General features: G+C 40.8%; 1 protein-coding gene and 1 long non-coding RNA gene across 6 annotated transcripts in view; one reads left to right on the forward strand and one right to left on the reverse strand.

Annotated features, from left to right (window-relative positions):
- Positions 1–23,332, forward strand: part of LOC122822958 (PH and SEC7 domain-containing protein 1-like) — a 94,459-nt gene that overhangs the window by 980 nt on the left and 70,147 nt on the right. Inside the window, exon 1 of one of the 5 annotated variants that reach the window (XM_044102090.1) lies at positions 11,246–12,052. The exons of 2 other annotated variants lie outside the window; for them this stretch is intronic. The gene's annotated coding sequence lies outside the window, so the exon portion shown is untranslated. Of the gene's footprint in view, positions 1–11,245; positions 12,053–12,280; positions 13,493–23,332 lie in introns of those variants that run through there. 2 more of the 5 variants (XM_044102091.1, XM_044102092.1) reach the window with 2 other exon arrangements.
- On the reverse strand, positions 20,803–21,925 carry LOC122822960. The gene is made up of 3 exons (XR_006369249.1): positions 21,629–21,925; positions 21,493–21,559; positions 20,803–21,089 (listed from the first exon to the last, which is right to left on the reverse strand). It is a non-coding gene; the product is annotated as an uncharacterized LOC122822960 (long non-coding RNA).

Raw genomic sequence — 23,332 nt, forward strand, 5'->3', positions numbered from 1 at the left:
ATGAATCCGTTAGAATGTCATCGAAAATATTTATTCTGACTCAAATCTATATGATTTGAGTCTTTTTAAAATGTTTGCATTTTTTAAGATTTTTCATACTTGGTGTTCAGGTATTCATCTCCCAATCTTTCAATAACACAGACTTATCAAGTGGTATTTTACCATTTCCTGTCAACTTAAAACTTTTTTAAACTCAAACACGGCGGGTCGCTGGATGAATGACTGCCGAGCGCCCAACCACCGGGCTTAGCAGGTGTTCTGGAGGAAACTTTGGAAATATGATAGTTTGGGCACGATGTGATGGGGAAACTGCTGTCCAGCGAACAGTCAATGACAAACTGCACAAGTAAGGGAAGCCACAGAACATCTTGCTGTTCAAAGAGTCCTGCATGGAAAGTTGAGTGGAGTGAAAACCTTTGGTTTAAAAGAGGTGCTCTATCAGGAAGGTCTGGAAAGGAAAGCCCATTCAAGATTAAATGCCAAATAAATGATAAGTGTAATACCATTTATATGTGAAATAATCTGTCGGTGGAACAAATACTTTTCCATCAAAGTTAAGGAATTATTAACTTAAAACAAACTCCTATATCTTGCTGAAAAGTTAAGTCCAAATTAGGTTTGTTTCATTTCAAGTGCAACGAGATATTTGCAGTAGAATCTGGACCAAAGATACTTGGTAGCGTTGTGTGTTTTTAACAGAGGTTGGCGGTCATTTATTGATATGAAATGATCAAAAACATGTCTGTCTGTTGTTTTCCTCCTCCGTCATATGGAGGTGAAGGTCATTGTGATTCTGAATTTCTGGTGGTTTAAAAATCCATCCAACTGAATTGTGGGAATTACTAGAAAACCAAGCAGCATTTAAGCTAAGCTACGGCTACAGGTGGATTTTGATGCTTTTTACTCATAATAAATGAACCCGTAGGAAAAATGTTCAGATCTGCCAGGGTGGCTGAAGCCTTTTCACCAATTGTTGAACACCAAAGTCTCGATCCGTGCCATGGAGGGTGGCCAGAAACATTTTGTCTTTTCTTGTTGCCGTTTATTTGTCCCTCGTCGTCCGGGACTCAGTCTGAACCCGGCCTCAGGTTAATGGGGCTAGAAAACGGCTCCATTTCTCCCACCTCCCCTGAAACACATCCAGCATCTTTCCACCATCATGGCTGCTTTTACGGCAGATGAATAACCTCATGCCGCTGGTTTTCATTTTTGTTGCCGTCTCATCATTTATTGAGAAAATGGTGCTGACAGTGAAATGAGTGTTTATTAAGTCACTCAAATGAAGACACTAGAACCTGCTCTCAGTACATCTCCTGTGCTGGAATAACAAAATAATACAATTATTTAGTTTTATAGACGGGCCTGCTCAGTCTTGAGGGAAGTTTAAGATTGTGGTTTTTAACAAATATCATTTACAGATCAGTATTTTCGTTGGAGAATAATTTTTTTTACTAGAGATTTTTTGTTTTTATTTCTGAAAGCATCCAGAAATACAGTATTGTTTTTACTATTCAGTATTGTGGATTAATTTTTCCCCGCTCTCCATCTTATCATTAGTCTATTGCTTGCTGGACTCCGTTCAGGCCAAACCTGCGAAGTCGGACAGATGATCTTGCGTTTGACTCTAGAATACCTTTATATGTAGAGGATTTAATGCTCCACTCAGTGGCTGGTTCCTGTTGGCGGGTCCAGAATAATCATCATCCCTCCACCACCGTGCTTTTACTGTTGATAAAAAGTGTTTGTGTTGGTTGGTTTTCTGCTGACATGATGTCTCTATTTTGGTCTTATGTGTCCAAAGAACATTGTTCCATAAGTGTTTTCTTCCAGATGTACCTTTTGCAAACCTTTGAATGTTAACATTGAGCATGCTAACTGAGACCTTGAGTGTCTAGGATGGATCATTTCAAAGGTTTGTAGTTCTGTGAGCATTGCACGGTTAGAGCTTTGGGTGGATTCACCAAGGAGTCCACTGGAAAGATTCGCTGTAATCCTCAATGTTTTTCATTTCTGAATTATTGCTTAGATAATTATTTATAAATGAAGAACGTAGACGATCTCTGATTTACCTTTTCTTTCCACGGTTATGTGCAGTTTTCTTTTCTTTACTAAAGTCAAGGCTTTTGTCTCGCCATCTTGGGTTTAAGTTAATGAGTGAAACATAGAAGCTCTACGCTGTAATCCATCCATCCATCCATCCATCCATCCATCCATCCATCCATCCATCCATCCATCCATCCATCCATCCATCCATCCATCCATCCATCCATCCATCCATCCATCCATCCATCCATCCATCCATCCATCCATCCATCCATCCATCCATCCATCCATCCATCCATCCATCCATCCATCCATCCATCCAACCCTCCCTCCCTCCATCCATCCCTCCATCCATCCATCCAACCAACCAACCAACCAACCAACCAACCATCCATCCATCCATCCATCCATCCAACCAACCAACCAACCAACCAACCATCCATCCAATCAACCAACCAACCAACCATCCATCCATCCATCCAACCAACCAACCATCCATCCAACCAACCAACCATCCATCCATCCATCCATCCAACCAACCAACCAACCATCCATCCAATCAACCAACCATCCATCCATCCATCCATCCATCCATCCATCCATCCATCCATCCATCCAACCAACCAATCATCCAACTAAACAAACAAACAAACACCTATTTGCTGCTAAAGAGCACCCAACCACTTACTTTTGCAGCAACAAAAGAATAATCAGTGTCATTTACTCGACCTGCATGGTCAGAGTATTTTATGTTATCAAATAACCACCAAATTTCACTTCACTGGTTAATGTCTAATTCGAAAAGTATTATTGTTAGACGAAAAGCACGAAGCGACACAGAGGAAATGTTTTTATTTAAGGTTGAGTCATGCTGTAGAAAACTGGTTCACTGAATAAAGTTTAGTGAATTTGACGAGGATTAAATGTGTTTGTCAAAAAAGAGAAGCCGAATGCAAAGATGTTTTGATGGCCTGATTTAATGCTGCAGCAGCAACACAGTTACCACTAACAATGTTTGGGTTTCCATTAGTTGTTATTGATCCATTGAGATGCTAAGCCATCCTTCTCTGCAGAGAAACGGCATTAGTGACCAGAGAAGTCTTGAATTGCTGTGTTTTTTTCTCTCCTTCCCACGTCTGTTTTCATTCCTCCCTACAATCTCCCACTCCTTACGTCCTCCCACCAGTCCACGGTTTATCTTTTTTCATCCCTCTCTCTCTCTCAACTTTACATTGCTTTTTTTTCCTTCCAGCTTTCAAGCCGCGATGTATTTTCAGCTCAGGAACACACACTTGCCTAATTGTGCTGTTAGGAGTGTTTAGGAGGTGAGCATTCTGGCAGTGGAGAGGAGCCGTTTAGGGTTTTGACCTGGGATGCAGCCTGAGAGGTGATGGCGAGCGTTAGCATTTGACAATCCTGCTGTGTCTCCCTGTAAAGACTGGTCATCCGCCGCGAGCTGCTCCAACCTGTGAGGTTCTCTCTGTGTGCTGGCTGCGGTGCAGATGGAGCGCTTTGCAGCAGCCTGGATCCTGTGTGATTAATGAAACACAAATCTGTTGTAGAAGCGCTTTATTCCTCGCTGCGTGCTGAAAACGCCTTCTCGTTTTGTCACTTTGGGCTCTCAGTAACAGTCTGCTGTCGGTGTGGGGATCGTTCTTGGCTGTTTGGTAACTCTTCAGTGCCAGGAATTGATTTTCTTTTTCTTCTTCTCATGCTCAATAACCCACAGCACCCTGCTAAGGTGTCCAACTGCAAGTGATTTCATGCTTTATCTGATGCTGTGCAGCGGAGTTACATAAGTCACCTCTAAATAATTTGACTGTCTTGACAGGAAGTATTTTTAACAGACATTTAAAAAAAATGTGACTCAGGAAGCACAGTTATTAATCTGCCAATAATTGTGATCTGATCTACAGGGCTGGTAGTAAAGGGCTGGTGTGAGATTAATCGATCAAACTTTATTCATGGAGCGTTTTTCATTCAAATAACTCTAACAAAGGTTGAACAGAAACAGAGGTGAAGCATGTGACTCTTGTACAGAGGCCTCAGTTACAGGTTTGAGTCCCGGCCTTTTGACCTTTGCCCCATGTCTTCCTCCCTGTCTCATTTCCCACTTTTCTGTCTGACTCTCAAATAAAGGCCTTTACGGCCAAAACAATCCATAAACAAAAAGATAGAGACATGAAAACACACAAGAACTAAAACAAAAATCAAAACAACAAAACTGATGATAAACTGAGGAAATGCATCCGTGTAGTGAGGAAACTAAGAATTAATTAAAACTGATGAAGAAACTAAAATTCTATAAACATGAACATGAAAAAAACCCAAAAAAACCCCAAAGATATCAAAGATAAACATTTAAATAATTTTGGATACAGTACAAATCAAATATATATATAACTACGCAACCTGTTAAATTATTAAATAAGTAAAAAAAAAGTAATAAAATCTAAATAAAGTTTAAAGGATGTTTTATTGTGAATTTTAGTTATTGATTCAGGAGTCAACAGAAGACCCTGAGTGTTCTGCGCAGTGAAAGTCTTGCTCGCCTGTGTCCATCTCACCTGGCCCTTTGCTGCTTTAATTGCTACATCAATCATCTCCATGTCCTCCTTCACCAGGAATCTTTCCTGGACAGGCAGGTCTTTTCCTCCGTCTCAGATATCCTTAAAATGTCTCCGTCTCCAAACCGCCTCCACTTTGAAAATGATAAATAAGTTTGACTAACAATAACCAGTTAAAACACCTTAAAGTAAATTCTTAAAGCATCAATATCCAAATCTGAGACTTTACAAACGCTGTGAATAGGAGCTTGATTTGTGGTCCTCCTTAGTACTTGTTCTCCTGAACTCGGAAATATCTGTAAAGGAGCTATGGTGCAGTTCGGAAGAGTAGAAAGCAAATCATTAAACAAGCAACTCTGCATTGGGTGGAGATCATTTAATGCAGGGGTGTCTAACTCCAGTCCTCAAGGGCCGCTGTCCTGCATCTTTTAGATGTGCCTCAGCTGCACCACACCAGAATAATCAGGTCATTAGCCAGGCTCTGGAGAACTGATCTACACAAAGAGGAGGTAATTAAGCCATTTCATTCCAGCGTTTTGTACCTGTGGCACATCTAAAAACTGCAGGACAGCGTCCCTCGAGGCCTGGAGTTTGACACCTGTGATCTAATGCATTATTTGTTACTCAGATGTGACGAATCAAGTATTGTCAGATCTCGAAGGTGTGCTGTGAGTTTCTCTCTCTGAAACTTTAATTTTGTCCCAACAGAGTTGAAGAAAATTTATATTTAGAGTTCAATTAAAAAGTGCATCAAGAGACACAGCGATACAGAATTGTGTCATCAGCGTGGCTACAAAGGTTTGTGCTTTGTTCCCTCAGAAGATATTTACGTAGAAAAATATGGGACCTAGAATTGAGCCTTGAGGTGTGCCACGGTTTAAAGTAGCCAATTCAGATATTCAGTTAGCCCAGTTAATTATTTTTTATCAGTGTAAATTAATTTCACTCTCTTAAGGACAGTTCAATAGAGTAGAAACAGCAGAAAAATCTTACTGCTGCTAAAGTCAGACATGTTCCTCTAGTACTTTGACTACGCTTTGGGCCGCAAGGAAAACTTTAATCTTTACTGGAGGTTTGAAAACATGTAACTAACATTTGATGTACGGACCTAACAGAGCCATCAGTCTGTGGCAGTTTGACCTGGTTGATGGACAGGAGTGTGTGTGTGTGTGTGTGTGTGTATGGGTGTATGGGCATGTAGGGGTGGGTGTGTGCTTGAACTGAGTGGAGTCCAAGCCTCTAAGACTGGAGTTGTCATGAGGCACTGATGATAAGTGAAAGTAAACAAGGAGCTTGATTGAAGTGAGAGTAAACAAATCTACCAGATTTTTATTGTCAAACAAATCTCAAAAATATGTCTAATTTTCCTCACACTTCGCAGATAAGCAGCACTTGGTGTTGGCCAAATCCCAGTAAAAAATGTAATGTGACCAAGATGAATACCTGTAAGGCGTAAAAAAACATAAAACAAAAAATTCAAACGTTAGAAGAAAATTTAGTTCTGCAGTGGCATTCTCAATGGTGGACAAAGTACAAGTGTTAGAAGGAGTACATTTCAAAATGTTGGAGTTCTTCACTGTAGATTCAACCTCAGTTCTTCACTCGTCACTCCTCCGAGTTTATTTTTAAAACCTCATCAATCAATGAGCTCCATTGTTCATCTCTCATGGACTCTCAAGTTCACCCAGGAATATCGGCACTGGCTGATGGAGTCAATCAGCCTAACGTCCTAATCCAATTGTCCTTAACTTTGTTTGTTTGAAATAGAACAGCAGAGTCATTGCCGTCCTGCAGCATCGCAGCTCCAGGAAACTCTCATCTGCATCTGCTGTAGTGCTGACTCCGCTGAAAGGTTGGCTTGGTCCGACTTGGTGCAGTCTGCAGAGAGACGGCCTGCTGCTGCTGCGGCTGAGAACCTGTTTCGTCTCGTATTTCTAGACAGCCGCGTGATCCCGGTTTCTGAGTGACAGACTGCTAAACATGAGGAGGGGGAACCCCCAACTGCATGAAGTACATACAGTTTGGACAAACGTTTGGACACACCTTCTAATTGAATTCAATTAGAAGGTGTGTCCAAACGCTTGGTCTGTATTGTATTAATCTTATTTCAGTGACAGTAAGAAAAATTTGCCTTTTTTTTTTGCTCCCTGTAATACTATATTTAAGTATTACAGGATACTTAAATATATGGCTTCAACTGTCTGCTAGTTTAGATTTCAGTTTTGTTTCTTGATGGAAAACTGGATTTGCTGCAGCTGTTTCTCAGAAACAATCATGGTTGCTACAGACAGGTGTGTCGCTGCTGTTTCATTCAACTGTGGCTTTATTTGGATAAATGAGCAGCTGGCTTCAAGGACTAAGGAGAGGTCCTTGAAGGTCCGATCCATGTCTAGTTATGGATCGGACCAACAGGATGCAGGCGTGACTGAACCACACTGTCCACGTTTTGTCTGACTTTACAAAAAGTGGAAAAATTGTTCCAAAGACCACAAGTTTCCATGAAACTACAATATAATGATTTAAAATCTATTAAGGACCTTTAAAATAATCTAAAGAATTTCTTGAGAGAAATAAAAATAGAGGGCTGCACAGTGGCGCAGTTGGTAGAGCTGTTGCCTTGCAGCAAGAAGGTCCTGGGTTCAATTCCCGGCCCGGGGTCTTTCTGCATGGAGTTTGCATGTTCTCCCTGTGCATGCGTGGGTTCTCTCCGGGTTCTCCGGCTTCCTCCCACAGTCCAAAAACATGACTGTCAGGTTAATTGGGCTCTCTAAATTCTCCCTAGGTGTGAGTGTGTGTGTGCGCACACTCACATACAAGACAACTGTCTTGTATGTCTCTATGTTGCCCTGCGACAGACTGGCGACCTGTCCAGGGTGTACCCCGCCTCTCGCCCGGAACGCAGCTGGAGATGGGAACCAGCAACCCTCCCGACCCCATTAGGGAAGAAGGGTGTAAGAAAATGGATGGATGGAAATAAAAATAGAGGTATAAGAGGTTTAGTACTATTTGGTGTTTTCTGATATTCCCAGACACACAAGAAGCTTGTTGTTTTTCCTGTCGGCTTTTTCATTCACATTTGAGAGAACAAATTGTGTGTTAATTTTTTCTAAATTACAAACTTACCTGCAGACAAACAGTTTGTTTCCGAGGCCACCCTCCGTCTCCTTTACCTTTGACCTGCTCAGTATTTTCAGCCTGCATTCTATGTTAATTAGTTCATGTTTATTCAAAACATGTTGTTATCTGTCACATGTCCGATCTGTGATTAGCAAGAAATGGGAAAGGAGGCTGTTGTTGCATTTGTTGAGCCTTTCACTTCATGCTCTTGCTTCTGCTGTTGATTCGATCAGACAAAACAGTAGATGGAGTAAACGAATGTCTTGGATCTTATTACAATGTCTTGAAGAGGGAGTGGTATGGGGATACATTCAGCACAAAAGTATGTGTGCCTTATAATTGTGAAGTTGAAACCAATTGAAGGAAATGACTAAAGGGCGATTGCACCTGATTTTTCACCACCTCGATTATCTTGCTTAAAAACTACAAAACTTAAGACGCGTCAGGTTTTCTGGTTCAAGTCTATTCTCCCTTACAAAATAATCCCATGAAAATCACATGAAAACCACACATGTGGTGCACACAACTTTTTATAGTGAATAATGTGATTCACATGTGAAAGCACACGTATATGTGTGATTTTGGAACATTTGGTGGTAAAATCACGATTCCCACATTTCCACATGTGGAAATATGTGATATATATATATATATATATATATATATATATATATATATATATATATATACACAATTATAAAATAATGGGACCGCCTTTTTTTTTTACCATGAAAATGTCCAATTTCTTCATACTATTCACTTTTCACAATGAATATGAGGTCACATGTCAATCTCAAATAATTTTCTAAGACATAACTGCACACTAAAGTAAACTTGTAGCTATGAATCAAGACTCCTAAGACAAGTATACAAGTACACAAAACAACAATTTATTTACTTCTGTTTGAAACTGTTGAGAACCAGAAACAACTTTTAACAGCTGAGCATGACTCTATACAGATTTGCCCAAAATTAGACCCAGACAATAAACATGTTGAAACCAGATGTGTAGAAACGGGTTTAATACCATCAGTGCCAGTCCAGAGAAGGAAAACAAAACCTCAGCGACCCGTCCTTCACGTTGTTTCAGGAGAGACCGTAGCATTTGACTGTGAACCCTCTGAGGGTCCTTATTGTCTTCAAGAACAGTTAGAACACACACACACACACACACATGTTGGCATTGGTGGCTTGTATAGGGGGTCTTCTTATATGTGACAGTAATAACAGGTGAAGGTGCTGTGAGTGCTGATGCTCAGGTGGGGAGTTTTCCTTCTCCAGTGCTGAAGGTGATGAGGTCTCTGGCTGCTCTGATGTGTTGCCCCATTCATTCCTCATCTGAGCTTCACTGAACCACTAGCCTCAAACAAAATGTAAAAATTAATAAAACATCTTATGATCTCTTGACTACATTTTATGTACACACACGCACACACAGCGGAGTCCTACTTTTACATTAGTATGTAATTGACCAGAATGACATGGGGTGCTCTGATCTGCTAAATAAAGCAGCATAAGGTGACGTTGTTTGTTGACTATCCTGTCTCAGGCTAAAAAAACACTTCAGTTGATAAAACTATGATTCTCTTGGCAAATAAAAGAAAAATCACGCAGTGTTAAAAACAGTAAGAGGTCAGTTTATATTTTTCAACTGGAAGAACGTCATCATAATAGCAGCTCACACATCTGCACGCGCTGCAGACATGGAGGGAGGGTGGAGAAATGGCCGTTTTGTTATAACGGTCCTCAACTTTAATTTTGACTGAAAAAAAAGCTCCTGTCTGTTATGCCCTCCATTAAAAAATAGCCGAGGTAAAGTTTAAGTAGTGAAGCATCGAACCATCAAATCCACACTGATTTGTTTTGGGAGCTGTAGGACTAAAGATAAGGCATTCAAACTGTAAAATCGGCCAGCATTCAGTTAACGTTTAGCTAGCTTAGCATGACTTCAGTACTAAGGAAAAGTTCACCGGTACATCACTATCAGTCCGCATTTCTTTCCAGATTTATATCTCTGTGTAAATTCAAATCAAGTAAAACATTTCTTACCTTTTGTTCGGTATAAAAAAAAGCCAACTTTTCAAGTCCACTTTATACATAAAAAATAGAGAAAGAAAACGCTCAACTATCCGCTTTTTTAAAAGTTTTTTATTTTTATTTTTTTAACTGTCCTCAACTGTCCAACGGCGCGAAATGAAGAATCTTCTAGAGTGGGAGGTTGGGAACATCTCGCGAGATTTTGCCACGAGACGTTCCGCGGGAAACATATTTATTTATTTTATAAAATGCTTTATAAAATAAAATGCTTTATTTTATAAAGCATTTTAAACTTTTATTTCATATAACTTGGTTACTTTTTTAGTTAACCATATGCTTTACATTATTATCAAATATTTCTATTAACATGTACATAATATAAGTGTCGCTTTGTCTTAAAGTTGAAGTTTATGCCTCTGTCATAACTTAACATTTATTTAAATTATGCCAGAGGCACATAAACTAAGGCACATGTGAGAAATATGTGATCACATGTGATCCCATGTTGAATAAACCATGGATTACATGAACAAAATACTTTATCACATGTGGAAAATGGGAACCACATGTGAATTTCATGGGATTTTTTTGTAAGGGCTGCATCACCAGTCAGTGCTAAGAGAAAAAGCAGAGGTGCTGCTGTGTTGCTCAACTGGATAGAATAATGAAGAATGTGTACTACTTCTTCTATTTCATCTCCAGTCAGTAGCTAGATGGTTGAACTTTGCGCACAGTTTAGTGCAGCGACATTTGATCCCAAACACACATCAGAGCTGCCGTTGGATTGGTAAAAGCAGCTTTAGATGAAGCTTCAAATATTGTGCCAGGATTATTTTTAGAAGCTTGTTGATTGCAATAATGTATGTGTGCTCCTGGTACGACATACATGGTGGTTATTGACAAAGTATTAGTGGGTGGGTGTGTATAATTCTGGGATTGTGTGGATTGGAAAAAAACATTTAAAGTGAACAAACATTCAGTCAGATGCATCAGTAAATTATGACGCTTGCGCTAAAGATTAATGCACCCAAACATCCGAACACCCAACACTTCTGAACATTAAACATTGGAATTAACTGGATTAACCAAAACATTTTAAAATTAAATAAGATTATTTATATATACAGCTCTGGAAAATGATCTGTTTCTCTGAATTTACTCTTTATTTGTATATGTTTGAGTAAAATGAACATTGTTCTTTTACTCTATGAACTACTGACAACATATCTCTGAAATTTCAAGCAAAAATTTAACTTATCTGCTTATTTGCAGAAAATAACAAAAAAGATGCAATGCTGTCAGACCTAAAAAATGCAATGAAAACAAGTTTGTATTTATTAAGAAACAACAATGCTAATATTTCAACTCAGGAAGAGTTCAAAAATCAATGTTTGGTGGAATAACCAGGAGGTCATCAATGGTGTTCAGTGCAGTGGGCTCTTCATTTTTTACAGAGCTGCAAATTTATTGAAATTAAGTGCAGATTGATACCGCCCTGTTTGCAAATCTCCGTCTTTCCCATGTTCTCATGTATCACTGAATTGTTTTAAATAAGGATTTCACACATGCAGATCAGACCACATGTCTTATTTCCATCCTCTCACATCTGCTGCCTTATTTTTATATCTTACGTCTTCTTCTCCCCTTCACCCCGTGTGGACAGTGGGGTCCAAGCAGAGCTGCTTCTCGGCAGCTTTAATCATTTCTCATCCCCGCTGCCTTGCATACTCCCCCTTGTGTTAAGCACTCCACACTGACTCAGCATGCATGTGAGAGGAAGAGGGAGAGGGGTGGGGATGGGTGGATAGGAGCGTGCTAATAGGCTGAGCTTCTCCGTTGGTTGACGAGGTGAGGAAGGAGAGGAGAGGAGGGGGGTTCTGGATGTGCTGGTCGGACAGGTCTCCACTGGCTGGAAAGGAGAGGAAGATGAGAGGGAAGGAAAAAGGAACGACAGAACGGATGAGGCTAAATAAGCCATGTGGGAGGTGTAAATCTCATACGGACTGAGCGGCTGCAAGAGGAGGAGAGGTGAGTGTGAGACTGAAACGGGACCTGCAGGAGGAATCTAGCGAGGTGGGAGAAATCTGAGCGTCTGTAGTGGAAACGTAGCAGCGAGTGTCTCTGGTTTGTGCTGACAGCGCAGAGTGAGCACACAACAACCTGAGACAGCTGACAGCTGTGCACCATCACACACATGATCCAGATGTGTGTGTCACGTTAAGACACACACGGCAGACCGCCGAGTCCCGCACACGAAGAATGGAAGCTCTCAGTGTTGGTTTGTGTGGGTAGGTGTGATTTTATGTTTTTCAGAAGCAGAAGTGACATCATAACGTGAGAGAAAGTGTGAGAACAGACAGTATATTTCTGTATGATCAGTTTTAGAAGACTTGTCAGTGTCAGCGTCTCATGCTGATCCCCCCCACTCCCCACATCCCCTGCCTAACACCCACTCACAAACTCAGTCACTGTTGTAGAAGTCAGTAGAGAATACAAAGTGAAACATGCATAGTGTGATGCTTCTATTCAGCTTTTACTTTGAAGGCGACTGGTGTCGTTTCCCTGATTGGGCAGCTACATTAGCCCAGCAGAACGTTGTGCTAAAAGGAGAGACTAATACAGAATGTAGACATTTTTAATAATGATAATAATTATAATTTCTAATAATAACTTCTTCTGGGACTTCCGGTTATGACGTTTCAGTGAGAAGGTGCATGTGCGTTTGGTTCGCTGAGAAATCCTTAAATTAATCCGTAATTAAGATCAATATTCACAATTTCGCTCGTTGACGGTAACGGAAAACGGTTAGTGGGGATCATGCCACCGAAAAATGCCAAAGTTGTCCAACAACCAACTAAAGCGGCTCCGCGAGAGAATGCGGCTAATGTAGCTCATGCTAACGAGACAGCACCGGCTAACTCGACAGAGGCTCAAGAAGCTCCGACCAACCAAGATATTCTCAGAGCAATTAACTTGCTGAAGGAAGATATGAACAGACAATCTGCCGATATGATGAAAACAATTCAGGATATTAAAGGGGATATACAATCGCTCACTGAGAGAACTGGGGAAACAGAAGTGCGAATTTCGCAAGTAGAGGATGACCTTACTTCCCTTCAAAGCGGAGTTAGAGGGGTGCTTTGTGATGGAGTTGAGAAGCAAGAAGACAGGAGCAGACGCTCCAACCTGAGACTGATCGGGCTGCCTGAAAAATCCGAGGGAGCGGATCTGTGTGGCTTTCTGGAGACATGACTTCGAGAGACACTAGGTGAGGACTTCTCCTCCCGATGCGTGGAGAGAGCTCACAGAATAGGGCCCCTCAGCTCTAAAACTGCGGCTTCAAGAGTTGTTATAATGAAATTTCTGAGCCATAGAGACCGGGATATAACTCTGAAAGCCGCCAGGAAAATGAAGGAAGAGTTCAATGAGAATCACCGTGTCCCTTTTTTTCCCCTGATTTTTCGGCCGAGACTCGCAAGCTGCAGAGGCGCTTTGACGGGGTGAAAGCTCGGCTTCGAGCCCTTAAAGTCCGGTATGGTATTTTGTACCCAGCTCATCTGATCATCACACACAATGACAAGCGACGGATCTTCAAGTCAGTGGAAGAAACCGAGAAATACATTGATGGAATAAGCCCACAGGCAGAGAATAACTCCAGGCCATAATGTGTGCCCATCGCTTCCCTTCAGCAATGGATACAAATGGAACAAACTGCAGTGGACAATATTGTAAGTTGACAGATGTAGGTGAAAACATGATCACTGCTATTAATGTTTCTTTATTATACCTCTGTATTGTTACCAAATCTATCTTTAACTATTAATATTCTGGTCAAATTATTCTTTGTTTGGCCAAGCCAGCCCACATATTACCTTAGTTTTACATATGGACTTTTACGTTACCCACTTAGTGGATGCAACGTTTCATATAACCCAAGTTCAATGGTCAGAAGGGATTAACACCACATTTCGTTTGGGGAAGTGTGTGGTGATTTGGGATTAAGGAATTAAGATTGACCCATACTACACTATGGATACAGTTTTTTTGTTGACTTTGCATGACTTGATTGTGAGATTAAGAAGAGACCAATGTAATATACTTGTTTACATCTCCAAGTACACAATTTATATCCAATATATTGAGATGGAATGTTAGAGGTCTGAACAAAATGGTCAAAATTAAACAAGTGTTGGGCAGAATCAAACAGATGAAAACTACAATATGTTTTTTACAAGAGACAAACTTGATTGAAAAGGATGTAAATAAAATTAGATCTAGATGGCCAGGACAGGTTTTCTCCTCTAGTTTTACAACTCACGCCAGAGGAGTAATAATAATGATTCACAAATCAATTCCATTTGAACTTAAAAATAAATGCCTTGACTTGGCTGGGAGATTTATTATTCTTAGTGGGACTATAATCTCTACACTGGTCAATCTTGTATGACTATACGCCCCTAAGGGGGATGATCCGATAGAGATCCATCCCCGTCTGTAAACGCATTGGGCGGAGGAGAAGTCCTCATTTAGTGTCTCTCGAAGACATGGCTCTTTAAAAAAACAGACTTTTTTTTTTTAACCAAAAAAAGTCTGTTTTTGGTAAAACAGACTTTTACCAAAATCTGTTTTTAACCATGTCAACTTATAATGGACCATTTATAATTGGTGGAAATTTCAATTGTGTTTTAAACCCTTCAAAAGACCATTCAAATAGTTCCGTCATATCCCACCAACAAGCCAGGAAAACTGCCAAGAAATATATGAAAGATCTCAATATAGAGGAGATTTGGAGACAACTTCATCCAAATAAGACAGAGTACTCATGCTTTTTAGGTACCTCCAAAACTTATTCATGAATAGATTTTTTTCTGGCCTCCGCCAGTTTATTATCTACAGTTCAAAAATGTTGGTATGAAGCTATTCTACTTTCTGACCATGCCCCAGTTAATCTGTCAATAAAATTACCAAATTATTGCCGGTCTTCAACCCCATTTCGGTTTCAGGCTAAATGGTTTAGGTCCCAAGAATTTGAGGAATTTCTTGAAGAGAAAATAACTGAGTATTTTAATTTTAATACTACCCAAACAAGTGCATCAATAAAATGGGAAGCCTTTAAAGCCTATATAAGGGGGGAAATAATGAGTTGTACTAGGCATAAATCTAGACTACATTTGAATAAATTAAAAAACATTGAAAAACAAATCAATGAATTACAAGAGCAACTGTATCACTCCAATGACGCTGACAAGTATAGGAGACTTCTTTTACTAAAATCGGAATATAATGAGCTCACTACCAGCAAAACAGCAACTAATCTACTGTGGGTAAAACAGTCATATTACGATCAGGATGAGAAGGCAGGTAAACCTTTAGCTTGGAGGCTTAAAAAGTTACAAACGAATCGGGCCATAAACTCAATTCAATTAAATAATGGTGAAAATCTGGTAGATCCAAAAAGTATAAACGATGCATTTGCAAAATATTACGAAAACTTATATACATCCCAATATCCAGACAATACAAATAAACAGAAGCAGTTTCTGGACCAACTTTAATTTCCTACTCTGCCAGAAGAGAGTAAGAACAATTTGGATGAAAAGCCCTTAAAATGGCCTTAAACTGCATGAATTTGGGTAAGGCACCTGGCCCCGATGGCCTTCCAATTGAACTTTACAAGAAATTTCCAGATAAATTACTGCCCCCTCTACTGGAAGTATTCAATGAATCTTATGAAAAGGCATCCTGCCTCCATCACTACGTTTGGCAACTATCTCTCTCTTGTTAAAGCCAGGTAAACCACCAACAGAAATGGGTTCATATAAATCCATTTTGTTAATGTCCTGTGACACAAAAATTCTATGCAAAGCTTTGGCTTGAGGGATTGAAATTTATATTCCTAATTTAATCTCAAATGACCAAAATGGATTTGTTATTGGACACCAAGTCTTTCACAATACCCGCCGATTACTAAATATATTATATGCAAAACAGTTTGCTATGGACCACGCCTTTCTATCATTAGATGCTGAGAAAGCTTTTCACAGGATCGAATGGAACTATCTTTTTGATACCCTCAAGAGATTTGGCCTAGGAGAAAAATATTTAAAATGTATTCAATTATTATATACTGAGCCAGTCGCTAAGGTTGCAACAAACGGTCAACTTTCAGCATGTATTAGCCTCTGTAGATCGACGTGACAGGGATGCCCCCTGTGACCTCTCCTTTTCTTATTTGCCATTGAGCCCCTTGCCATGGCAATACAAAAATCCCCTGAAATCACCGGCATTCAAATAGGCGATGTGGAGCGCCGGTTGTCTCTTTTTGCTGATAATATTGTTCTATTTTTAGCTAATCTGAAAGAGTCTATTCAGGCTGTTGATAAAATTCTGAAGGAATTCAGCAAATTCAGCCAGTACTGATTCAGATCCCGGTCCTGACTCAGATCCTCGTCCTAACTCAGATCCTGGTCCTGACTCAGAGGCCCTTCTGGACTCAGGGGATGGTCCTGACTCAGAGACTGGTACCGTCTCAGAGGCCCGTCCGGATTCAGGGGCAGGTCCCGACTCAGATCAGGACTTAGTACTGATTCAGATCCCGGTCCTAACTCAGATCCTCGTCCTGACTCAGATCCTGGTCCTGACTCAGAACCCAGTCCTGACTCAGATCCTGGTCCGGACTCAGAGGCCCTTCTGGACTCAGGGGATGGTCCTGACTAAGAGACTGGTACCGTCTCAGAACCCGGTGCTGACTCAGAACCCGGTCCTGACTCAGATCCTGGTCCTGACTCAGAACCCGGTCCTGTCTCAGATCCCGGTCCTGACTCAGATCCTGGTCCAGACTCAGAGGCCCTTCTGGACTCAGTGGATGGTCCTGACTCAGATCCCGGTCCTGACTCAGAACCCGGTCCTGACTCAGATCCGGTCCTGACTCGGATTCCGGTCCAGACTCGGAGGCTCTTCCGGACTCCCAGGCTCTTCTGGACTCAGAGGCCCTTCCGGACTCAGAGGCCGGTCCCCCCGACTCAGATCCCGGTACTGATTCGGATCCCAGATCTGATTCATAGGCCAGTACTCTCTCAGAGCATTAAGGGGCAGGTCCCCACTCAGGAGACGGTTCCGTCTCAGAGGCCGGTCCGGACTTAGAGGCTCTTCTGGACTCAGGGGATGGTCCCGACTCAGAGACCGGTACCGTCTCAGAGGCCGGTCCGGGCTCAGAGACCGGTACCGTCTCAGATGCCGGTCCAGGCTCAGAGACCGGTACCGTATCAGAGTCCCGTCCGAGACCGGTACCGTCTCAGAGTCCCGTCCGGACTCAGATCAGGACTTAGTACTGATTCAGATCCCGGTCCTGACTCAGATGCCGGTCCTGAGTCAGATCCTTGTCCTGAGTCAGATCCAGGTCCTGACCCAGAGGTCGGTCCGGACTCCGAGGTCGGTCCTGACTCAGATGCCGGTCCTGATCCACATCCCCGTCCAGACTCGTAGGTCGGCCCGGACTCTGAAGTCGGTCCTGACCCGGAGGTCGGTCCAGGCCCAGATCCCAGTCCTGACTCGGTGGTCGGTCCTGACTCAGTGGTCGGTCCAAACCCAGATCCCGGTCCTGAATCGGAGGTCGGTCCTGGCTCAGAGGCAGAGCGAGGCTCAGCGTCTGAGCCACTGTCAAAGTGTTCTTGAGTCTCAACAACATCTGAATCGTCTCCACAGCAGACAGCTTGTTTAATCCACTTCCAAGCGTCTCTAAGATAATTTTTCTGGAAATGAATTTTCCTTGGACGTGTCAGGGTCCTTCTGAAACACTGAGTGAGCTTGTAAAAAACTACTGGGTTGTCATTTTTTAGCATCTTAAACAGCAATTGTCTAAAAGATGTCTCTGCAGTGTTTTCTTTCCATCTCATCAAAAATGACAAAATCTATGGCTTTTAGTTCTTCCCAGAGTTTAGGGGCAAGCTTTTTGTGGACGGGGTCGGTGTGCTTCAATTTATAAGGAGCATATCTGGATCTATGACTGGACTTATAAATCAGTCGCCAAAGAATTCTTTCTACCATGTCTCTCCTTTCATCTTCGGTTCCGCGTTTGAAACCCATCTCTTTTGCGTCCCTCAAAAATTCTTCAGGATCCATGTCTGCCTGAGTGTAATCCTCACTCAGGCAATTTTCGTCAGAATACAAGTCCTCAGTTGGAAAAAAAGTCTCTCTGATCTTTCTTTTTGTAAATGTAAACATCTTTCTTGGAGGAACAGGATTCTGCAAGTGATGTTTGAATTTTTTCACAATCACTGAATGTCCATCTCGGTTGTCGAGAAGTCCAATTAAATTCAGTCCAGAAGCAAAGGGGAATGCATCTCTTGCCAAACTTTGGAAAATCCTTTCACTGAGGTCCTCTAACACTTCTGAGAGTACATCCACATTTAATTCTCCTGTTTTTCTCAACAGTAAAAGCAAAACTTTCCGGTGTTGTTCTCCAAAGGTTTCTTTCGCCAGATGCAGAGTTGGTCCGTCTGCCGCTTTTTCAATGACTTTCCACAGAAGTTCACTTAGAAAATTTCTCTTCCTGTAATCTGGAGTTATTTGGCCTGGATGAACTTTGTTTGAGCGAGTCTTTTTTAGTTTGTTCCAAAAAGAGACCTTAGGTCTCACATAAACGTCAAACGTTTATGTGAGTCGTTCAACGACTACATATTTTTTAAGGTCGACTACATCATGATAATAGTCGAGTCGATGTCGACTAGTCGCGGTGACGTCATAGTGACGTAAGCGCAAAAACCCTTCACAACTACTTGGAGGCTTTATTAGCTATTTTCACGGCAAATATTGACACCCCCCCCCCCCCCCCCTACACACACACACTCCCCTTCTCCTGCTTTTACTAAGTCTATTATGGAGAATTAAAAGAGCAATAAACAGATCATTCTTCGTGAGCAGCGGGGAAAAGTTTGTTGCACAAAGTCGGGTCTGACTTTTTTTTTCTAAACACTGGCTGATGCTGATGATCTCTGGATAGTTATTACTATAGGAGTCAAATTATCACACTGACTACATGGTGCTTTTGGAACATCACAAGCCAAACTTGTTATGAACGGATCCCGTTTGGTTACAGCTGAATTCAACGAAACCACCTGCTTCTCCTCCGCCCGATGCGCGGCAGGAAGCTCTGCTGACTCAGCAGATTGAACGATTTAAGATATTTTCTAGTCAACATCAACATGATAAAAGTCGAGTCGATGTCGAGTTGACTAGTCGTTGTGACGTCATAGCAACGCAAGACGCAAAGCTTTGGAGTAACGTACAGGCTTTATTACCCGTTTTCACGGAAAAATACGGCATTTACACAGATTTTGCATGTTACGGTAAGTAAGTCATCTTTAGTGAAATATTTCCACACTGTTGACGAATTTCTACCTGTTTGACAAGATGCGGGCTTGTCCTCGATCTGTTTTGAAGACGCCATTTTGTAGCCAGTGTTCTGTCAGATCTGCTGTCAGAGTGTCATACACTTCTGACAGCTGATCTGATGACACTTCTAAGCACGAAGTGTCATTCTTAGCACGAACTCACGGCTATATGTCAGACAAGTATACACTGTCATTACCAACTACAGGCTTTTATTTAATCAGCAGCTGTCATTACCACAGATCTTTATTTAATCAGCAACATAACATCATAATGTATTAGTTAGATCGTCGTGACAAAGACACTCGCGAGCCGGCTAAGTGACATCCTTAGCGGGAAGGGGGCGAGTTTTAGACGGCTCGTGTTTTGTAGTCGACTGCAGCTGCAACTCCATCTCCTTTTAAAAACACTGTAAAACCACAAATATGCATCCATCTACATATCATTTAAACTAATGTATTAACTTATTTTTCTTGTGTCTTGTGACGTATACTGTGCTGTCAGATCAGCACAGGCTGTCACCACCGGCAATCACATGACTGCGACTAGTCGACATGAAATGTAAAAACTCGCGAGACGTCCTAGAGTCGACTAATTGGTTCAACCCCTACTCCCTAGATAGATGGAATGAGATGCAAATTTCAATGATGGGTCGTATTAACGTGATTAAAATGTCCATTCTCCCGAAGTTCTTATACCTTTTTCAATCCATCCCCTTGCACATCCCAGCTTCCTTCTTTTCTTCGATAGATAAAGCCTTTACCAAATTTATATGGAACAATAAACACCCGATTGCGACTCTCCCTTCTCTCTCTGCCCTATGAACGAGGTGGGCTTAGAGTGCTAAACATTAAGCACAGCTTCGTGCTGCTACTTGTTATTTTTCCACGAGTGACATACCCTCTTGGGTACAAATAGAGAACAACTTATTATCACTATCATTGGCCTCCTATCTTTACTCAGCAGATCCTAAACTTCTACGAAAAAACACCAAAAATCCTTTTCTCAAAAACACAATATCAGTGTGGCGACACTCGCGTTCGGTTTTGTTTGAGGTGTCCGAGCTCTCATGTCTATCACCTATTTGGGGAAATAATAAGATTTAAACCAGGAAGAGCAGACAGAAGTTTTAGAATATGGTTGAATAAAGGCTTAAATAAAATGGGGGACCTTTATGGTGAAGGAGTTTTGGTGTCCTTTGAACCAGTGGTCCCCAACCACCGGGCCGCGGACTGGTACCGGTCCGTGGACCAATTGGTACTGGGCCGTGCAAGAAATAATTAAATATGTCCGTTCTCTGTATTGAGTCTGGAGCTTTTATTTTGAAAATCCTAAACCGGATGCCGTCGGTTACGTCTTGTGCCCCAACATGAGTAAGAAACAAATGCATCTGTCTCAATCCTCACAACGCGCACCCTCGCGCGCAACACCGCCCCCCGTTGTAAGAAAGAACGGCATCGGTGTCAAGCCTTATGTAACATGCAACCCACAAGAAAGGTTAATTTATTTATTATTTATACTATATATATATATATATATATATATATATATATATATATATGTATATATAGGAAATTGGGCCTAATCAGAAAATTCTAAATTCGAGGGAACCCAGGTGTGAGCAACAACAGAGCACACAGTGTCTACAAAAGAAAAGAGCAAAATTTAATATAATGAACATTTGTGGATCCACATTTAAAAAAAGACAAACAAATATTGCGCGCATAAAGTAATAAATAAATTAGTTGAATAATTCAGTCTCCAATGCATCAATTGTTCAGTCAAAGTCTCTCAGCTGGTGACCAGTCGGGTCACTATCTACCCGTGCGCCTGGTCCTCTGGGCTGGGGCTCGCCATCCAGGTTCAGGAGAGGAGGGTCTTGGAATCTCTGGCTCACCAGGCCAAAAGTGTACCATACAAGAAAAAAAACCTGACCTATAACAAGGCCAAAGTAAAACATCTTAGCACATAAGATGCCAGCATCACTAAAGCTTGAGCAATCTTTCATTTCTCAAGTCCTTTTTTTTTCCCATGTTGTACAACATTCAAGTTAACAGAATACAATTTTTCCAACATATTAGTAAAACTAAAGAGATTAGCTTATATGTGGTAAAAAAAAATTATGTATATATATATGTGTATATATATATATATATATTATACATTCCAATCTTAAAATAAATGCAATTACATAGAACAAATACAACATACACAACAATAATGATACAAAATCTTACAATCCATTTTATTTTATATTAAATTTAATCATTTAATGGGTATTTTAGCCAATTTCCACCAAATTTACTTAACCAACTGCCGAGCGCGTGCGATGACTCACTGATGCTCCGACGCTATCAACGGCTTTTTTCGGGCTTCAGTTGTTCATGAGGGAAACCCTCCGAGATCTAACAAAAACAAATTTAGCACTTTGAATTACATATTTAGTGAATTTATATTAGTATTGTTTTTCTTACCAATTTCCAGATTCGTCAATTTCCTACCAGCTCTTTGCGGAAACATCCGTCAGGTGTTAGCTCTCAAGCGTTCTGAGCGAAACAACCGTCAGCTGTTCGCTCTCAAGCCTGTCTGCCACGTTCTGAGCGAAACAACCGTCAGCTGTTGAAAGGGGCGGGACAATCAACTCTATTGGCTGATGCGAAATCAGACTGCGCCAGCCATTGGCTGCTTAATCCGTCAATAGAAGCAAACACTAAAGGCATATTTCACATTTTTGAAGATTTTTAGCACTTTTGATCTATATTTAGGAACATTTTTTTAACTTATTTTTTAACTTTATTACCTTTTAGCTCTTGTGGTAGAATAAGACATTAAATCAACATCTATTATTTTACTTGTGTTTTTGTGTTAACACTGGGTTACACTTACTACTCGCACCCCACCCGCCCCCCACAACCCCCTACCCACCCGGTCCGCACAAAATTTACGAAGGGTTGACCGGTCCGCTGAACTAAAAAGGTTGGGGACCACTGCTTTGAACAGCTGGCAAATACGTACAATTTGCCTCCAAAACATTTTTTTAAGTATTTACAGATTAGAAGCTTTTTTTTGCGTCACTGAAATCCACTAATGAACCCCCACTCTCTACCATAGAATATATAGCCACTCATCACAATCAGAGTAGGGGTCTACTTTCCAAATTCTATAATATCTTGCTTTTAGCCTCAAAGGAAAATAGTCTCTCATATTTGCAAGCATGGAAAAGAGATCTGCAAACTGAAATCCCTGAAGATGAATGGAACAACTCTTGTCTACTGGCACAAACTCAAACTATTAACACAAGGTTTAGACTATTACATTACAAATGGTTGTTTAGGACATATTTCACTCCTACAAAACTTCACCATTTCAATTTAAATATTTTTGTTGTGTGTGTTAAATGTCATATGGATAAGGGTACTCTTCATTGTATGTGGCAATGTGTGGAACTTCAGACTTTCTGGAAGGAGGTTATTGTGTTCACCTCTCGTTTGATTGAACAGGATGTTTCAATGGACAGTAAACTTTGCCGACTACACATTTATCCATATGGACTTAAAGTACCTACAAAGAGAAAGAAGCTTGTGAGTTTTTGCCTTTTGCAGGCTAAACATTTGATTGCTCTGAAATGGAGGAACCCAGAAAGACCAAAGATAAATGAATGGATCAAACAACTGAGCAACAACCTGGCAATGGAAAAACTGACTTATATAACAAAAGGAAAACTTGAAGACTTTAATGATATTTGTTCCCCCTTCTTCTATTTTATCGAACAATGTGACATGTAAACTTAATCTTTTCTTTCTTTGTATAGCTAGTGAGCCCTGGGGTTTTGTGTGTATTTATTTTTTTTTATACTTTATTATTAATTTTTTTTAGGTTGGGGGGAGGGATGGCATTGTGCTAAGTTTTCTTTTTTTTTTCTTTTCTTTTTTTCTCATGTTCTTTTCTTGTGTGTATATATAGCAGAAAAATTATTAAAAATATTTTTGAACAAAAAAAAAAGCTTCTAAGGCAGGGCTGCATCATAACTCCTCATCGCAGTATCAATTTGAGCATTTTTTGAACGTTGCAATATTTCCAACGCTAAGGAATTCTCACTTTGCATGCTAAGAGGAAAGTCATCTCATTGAATGCAATAGATGCTAAAGGATACAGTGTCAGAACAATCTCATTCTAAT

This window comes from Gambusia affinis, linkage group LG20 (assembly GCF_019740435.1).
Source record: "Gambusia affinis linkage group LG20, SWU_Gaff_1.0, whole genome shotgun sequence".
NCBI classification, from domain to species: domain Eukaryota; kingdom Metazoa; phylum Chordata; class Actinopteri; order Cyprinodontiformes; family Poeciliidae; genus Gambusia; species Gambusia affinis.